The sequence below is a fragment of the Vombatus ursinus genome, unplaced genomic scaffold, assembly GCF_900497805.2.
Source record: "Vombatus ursinus unplaced genomic scaffold, bare-nosed wombat genome assembly UNPS02014945.1, whole genome shotgun sequence".
Classification (NCBI taxonomy): Eukaryota; Metazoa; Chordata; class Mammalia; order Diprotodontia; family Vombatidae; genus Vombatus; species Vombatus ursinus.
Window position 1 is genome coordinate 21,173,884 of NW_020954723.1, and position 6,856 is coordinate 21,180,739.

Sequence of the window (6,856 nt, forward strand, 5' to 3'; positions counted from 1 at the left end):
ACTTGCCCAGGATCACACTCTGGTAAATGTCTGAGGCCAGATTTGAACTCAGGAAGATGAGTCTTCCCGACTTCAGGCCCAGCACTCCATCCACTGAACCACCTAGCTGTCCCATGTGTAGTAAGCACTTAATAAATGCTTATTATCCCCAAGAGTGAAGGTACCAGGGGAACTTGTACCCACTGGTGCTGTAAAATGCATTCTTTGATAAAGCTTTCTAAAGGACGGTCTGATGTTTATTTTCTTTTCATTAATCACAAAGGGTTTCTCATTCATTATGAGCATTACTTTTTTTTTTTTGAGGCTTGTCCAAGATCACACAGTTAGAAAGTGTCTGAGGTTAAATTTGAACTCAGATCCTCCTGACAGTGCTCCATCCACTGTGCCACCTAGCTGCCCCAAGTATTACTCTTCTAGACACTATGTGGCTTACTGAGATAAAGCACAGTACCTTGTCTTGTCAGATGGTGCTTCATTCTAATAATAATAATAATAATAGCTAGTATTTATATAGTACTATAAAGTTTGCAAAACACTTTAAAATATAATTTAATTGATCCTCAGAACAACCCTCAAAGACAGATGCTATTATTATCTACAATTTGCAGATGAGAAGACAGGGTCTTATAGTATCTGAAGTAGGATTTGAACTCATCTTCCTAACTCCAAGTCCAGCACTCTTACTGAGCTCACTATCTGCCTCAGTAAAAGGGATACAGAAGACGTACACAAATAATTATAATACAAGGTGGAACATAAAGGTAAAATAAAAGAAGTACAGAAAACACTATGGGATCTCAAAGGAGTGATAGATCATATCTAAGCAGAGGGATCAGAGGAGGCTTCATGAAGAAGATGGCATTTGAGCTGAATCTTAAAACATTGGTAGGAATCATATTCAATGAATCAACAAGCATTTGTTAAATGCCTACTCTGTGCCAGGCACCATACCCTAAAGAAACAAAGACAAAAATGAAATAGCCCATACCTTCAAGGTATTTTACATTCTACTGGGAAAGAGAATGTGACTCAGTGTTTTCATCTACAAAATGAGGTTGCACTTAATGACCCCTAAGGTCCCTTCTGGTTCTACATTTATGAGCCTATGGAGAGAAAGGGGATTCTCCTTGGCAGAGATGAGAAGGAAATGGATTCTAGACATGAAGACCAGCCTGTGCAAAAACACAGAAATGGGATGTGGTGTCAGGTGTAAGGAATGGCAAAAAGGTCCTCTCAACAATAGGGAGCCATTGGAGTTTGAGTGTGTGTGTGTATGAGGGTGTGTGTGGTAAGAGTGATTTAGGGGGGGAAATCATGTTTCCACTGCAATAGGGAGCCACTGGAGTATCAGTGGGGGTGGGGTAGGGACAGGTGATAAAGTCAGGCTGATTTAGGGAATCATGTCTCTGTTCCACTCCGGGCTGCTCTCAGGACTCTCCTCTGCTTTCTCTACAATGACCCCTTTATTTCTCCCTCTTCCTGTTTCAACTCCCTTTCATGTGTCTTCTCCCATTAGAATGAAGGTTCCTATTTGGCAGGAATTGTTTTTCTTTCAACATGTATCTGTATTCCTAGAACAGTGCCTAAAACATAGTAAGCACTTAATAAACGTTTCTTGACTTGAATTGGACTTTAGGGATGGAATGAGGGACATATACATACATACAAGGTCAATTTATCAGCTTATTTTGGTTAATTGTACTTCTTTGTCACAAGCAGGGCTCTACTGAGAGCTATTGGGAAATGAAAGTGATACTAGAACCTCTCCCACCCCAAAAAAAGCATCAGTAAAAAAAATTGTTTTAAGTGAGCAAGTGAAAAGATTTCTCTTATGAAGTTTGACTGGGAATAAATGGCATGTATGACTTAATTCCAAATGAGTGACAATAAAGACTTTGAGAATATTACTTATGGGTCCTTACACTGAATTTTATCACCAGAATTCAAAATATTTATCTGCACACTGACATTATGACACCCTGTGCCATTCTTTGAAGCAACTTTAAAGCAATTTGGAAACCTTACACTTTAGGTCTCAGTAGCCTTTCCAAGTCAAGTACATAGTATGTATCATCCTCCTTCTCTTAAAAAGAAACTGAGATACTATGAGATAAAGGCTCTTATTAAAATGATAAATTTGCCAATTTCTGCTACCATTCCCCCGAGCAGGTTCTAATCCTGATGCTTCATTTTGGTAGTCCTTTCTCCATCTTTAATTCCTCATTTGGTGTGGCTACAAGATAATATACAGAAGGCTGAGGTCAGGATAAAAACTATCACAAAGTATAGCAGTAGCATGTCTCTACTTTGTGACTTTACAATGAAACTACATTAAAATGGACATAAGACCCACATAATAAAAGGCAAATGGGTTTCATCCCTGGTGTTGGGGAAAGAAATGCAGCCAGAAACAGGAGATGTTTATTTCATAATTACTTAAAATTGGCATACTCTCCAAAACATAAAAAAATGACATCATTTGCCACTGATGAAAGGGGACAATTGATTAGAGAATGACAGTTACCAGGAAAAGACATCACTTGATTTAACTCCCAATTTGAGGCTTTTTTGGAGAATAATAATGCTTTGTCTTTTTACAGTGCTCTGAATTGGCATTAGCTGAAGCCAGATAATGCAAAATCACAAGCAATGCAAAGCTACTGAGGAAAAAAGAGCAATTCACTCTTATTTACTACTAAAGGTTCTAAGTCTAATAATTCATTTAACTGAGTACCATATTATGGTATAACATACAAACAGTATTCTTATAAAACTGAGGAACTGCTTTATAAGCTCACAAGTCTTACTTCCAAAAATTTCATAGCAAATCTGTTTCTAAAAGGACCACAGTCCATTTTTAAAACCATCTACTGGGTTGTCAATAGGATGATGGTTCAGTAGATGCATTAGCAAACAGGTTACCTTAGATGAATGAACAAGGTCATTTTCACACAAAAACTCTTCACATAAAAGACCTTCTAAACAAAGAAATAAATGTACCAAAAAACAAAACAAAACAAAACAAAAAACACAAGATACCATAAAAGAACCATTTCTAAATGTAGGCCCACTCAAAGCTATTTGAAAAGGCACTGGTGTATCTTAAAAATAATTTCTAATATAGGTTTTACTTTATGGTTGCCACATTCAGATAAATAAAATGGCTGATTTAACTCTTTCTCTACAGATTCCGTAGAGCATGAGAATATGGCTATGGACATATTTTCATTGCACATGAAAATAAAGTTAAGTGCTTAATCTCTCTTCCCTCAACTCCCTGGAAACCATCTCTCAGGGAAACATCGTATTTTTTTTTTTCTTTTAAGATGGCAATTCTGTTTCAAAGGTAGTTTTGTTAGCCATTTTGGTCTATGTTTTGTGCTCCATTTTATTTTAAATGTGCTTTTAAAATAGAAGCATTCTTATATCATAGAACATAAGTTCTTAATCTTTCGTTTCTCCAGCCTCAGATCACTGGTAGCATGGAGCTGAGGGTAGAGATGCTGGGAAAATAATAAGCAAGCCTCTAAACACAAGGACAGGAGAAGAGTGACATTGCTAACAGAAAAGCTCATTGTTATGTATCTATGAAAGTATGGCAAGATCAGAGGGCAGAAGTGAATGTAACACTGGCCTGCTTGATTATCTCACACATTCTTTAACTGAAATTAAGTTTGGGGCTCCAAAAACATATGGAGATGTGCCTGATAAATCCCAGGCCTCCCATGTTCCCTAGTTAATAGTTATGAACTTCTGTTACATTTCCTTATGAAATATGTGAAAAACTTCTAAGCCCAATGAATTTGGGCATGCATATCTTCAGTCTCTAACCCCACATTCCAGTTTTCTCTTCAAAAAAACAGGGAAGAAAAAAAAAGCCCTGAGTCATGGGGATTTGAAGCATGGCATAGTGAGAGGGCTGGTCTTGGAGTCAGTCTGGATGACATGGTGTTCAAGTAACTGCCTCTGATACACATTAGCTACGTGTGACAAGGGCAAGTCACTTAACCAAAAACTATCAGTGCCTCAGTCGTTCTCTTCAATGATCACTTATGGGTAGATTACCAATCTGCATCAGTATAAGGAAGTTTCTACACTAACAGTTCCCCAAACTGATCAAATCACAGGTCCATTTTAAAATTTTATAAAGTCATATCATTTGAGGCCTGAAATTAATTTAAATATTTACTATAGATGTCAGTCAACATTTTCTCAACCTCTAGGAGCAAAGCACCATATTGTACTGAACTAAGTGTTATAGGGAGAATGTAATATAGAATACCTGTTCTCTGCCCCTCAAAAGTTCACAAACGTTTGTCTCCAAAGTTAAAAAGCAAAAAGACCAAATATTTTTCAAGTAGGTGACTTTTATTTCTCTTTCAAATTTCACAGTCAAGTCAATTTCTCCAAAATTGCATCCTTCCCCCAAAAGACATTTCTCCCCTACAGAATTCACAGCTGGATATGCATATTAATGTATGCACAACAGTTATATCCTAGCTACAGGTAGCATGAAATTGGGAGGGGGAGGAAAGTCATACATCAATACTAGAATTAGGAAAAAAAGCAACAAAAATGCTATCGATTACAAACCTCATTGACTCCATTTCTACAACCAATTCAATCCAATACCATTTTTTTTTCCTAGAGGCATTTCCATGGTGTTCATAGTAACAACTAAAATTCTATGGGCTGAAAATACATCTAGGGCACCTTCTGGATAAGATCTATGCCACGATTGACTTATCACTCACAGAAAATTTTTGCTGTTTCATATATTAGACCCAACTATGCATCTGCAAGACCAATGCTACTTACAACCTTGTCCAACCAATGGAGCAGATATCTTCCTGATCAGCCTGTGAGTCGTTTTTCCACACGCAGATCTGGCTTCTGTTCCAGTTTGCTGGCCTCAATGCATCTCCCTCCACCTTCCCATGCTTAGATTCTCTATTCAGATCTAGCTACTTACAGTTTAATTAAAGAGAGAAAAACCTATGCTGTACAAAATCTTAATAAGGCTTCCAGCTCTGAGACACCTAGAACAGAAAGATTATCCTGAATCATATCTGTTTCTTATTTCCATTTAGTAGTAAGGATCAATGACAACTTTCATCATCTTTTGCTGTGACACTAAGCAAAATGCAAACCTTAATCTGGGAAGAAGAATACAAGAAGCTGACAGCTCCACAGCGGATTTTTCTGATGAAATAAATTTGGTTCCCAGTAAGCATTTTCAGTTTTGCCAAACAGTAAGGCTCATAAGTGGTGTCTGGAAGGCTGTTCCGGAATGCACCTGGCTCTATAGCTTCGATGCCAAATTTATCTGCCAAAAGGAAGTTTCTTAGCAGGGCACACAGTGTGCCATTGCTCTAGTACCACGCAAACAGATACAGAGGAAGTAAGCAAGTTGGGCCAGAAGATCTTCAAAGGACAAGAGACTCTGTTCAGTGCCATAATGCGCTCTTGATTTAACTTCCTCCAGAAAACACAAGGCAGGTAAAAATTCTGCACTGATTAGGGCAGAGTCTAGATAAATGTAATAAGAATTATTAATGTCTATGTTGTACCATTCTTTTGAAATCAATGGTTTCAAAATCCTAATTTCTGAATACCAAAAAGGGGGCGGGTGGGTCTGGGTCCTTTTCCTGTGACCCAAGTAAGAAATTTTCTATTATGTTAGAGTTATTCCTATGAGATAAAGAGGATTATCCTCAGCTTGCTTAAACTTCAAGAATTTCTTTGTTGAAAAGCTGAAGTCTCTGCGAATTTTTCTGTTATCTGCATAAAGAAAATTATTTCCTACATACAGAGATAGAACTCAAGATGATGAGATACTTAAATCAAAGGATTAAAAAGTTTTCTGGGCCTAAGACTTTATCACCTAAAAACTTGTTTTACCTTTCTACTCCAATAGAAAAGCATCATGCTTTTGTCAAGTCTAGGAAATCTGATCATATCCTTCCTTTCCATATGGACTTGGATCAGTGACCTAAGTCTCTAGAGCAGATTCAGCAATCTCAAACAGATGATGGAAGAAGGTATGATATCATCAGTCCCTCTGTAATATTGGAAGCCAGTGCAAGTTTTAGGATTTGAGGGGAAAGTGATAAGCCTGAAGAGAAGCTCACAATCTCAGGAGAATTTTACTGAATTCGAGGTACACCCCCTAAAAGGTCTCTCCTTTTTTCCCTCACACCTTCAAGGGAGTTAGGGAAGCACAGGATAAACTTCACTTTGGGGATCCCCTCAAATTGACGTGAGAATTTTTAGGCTCAATAAAGGTTCAGTTATCTCACAGATAAAGAGGAATAAAAGCACAGCCACCTGAACTAGACAAATACAAACAAAAGGATACGAGTTCTTGGTAACTTTCTCCAGGCTACCAAGTCAAACAATCAATTCATCAAAAGACAACACTGCCAGGTTCTTATTAGATAATTCTAGATATTATGTAATCCACTAAATACTTCAGAAATCTTAAATTATTTTGCTCAGGTGTAAAGCCCTGATGCAGAGCAATCTGGTTTGTATGTAAAAATCTGTAGCTAATGTCAGTCTAATGCTATTACACTTTCACCTCAATTCTCCAGTTTAAGAAAATTAAATCTTAAGTGATTAGGCTGCTTTGCATATTATGCCAAACTTGCACCAAAGGAATTTCAGGTTTGGACCAAGTGGCATTCTATCTGTGGAATGCAGCAATAAAGCAGAGACACCTCCACTTGTTTTTAGATGTGACTAAGACAAGTAAGCTAGAACCCTTTGGGTTCTCTACTCTCCAATCTTACAGATGCCACAGGACCCACTGTGTGTGTGTGTGTGTGTGTGTGTGTGTGTGTGTGTGTGTGTGTGT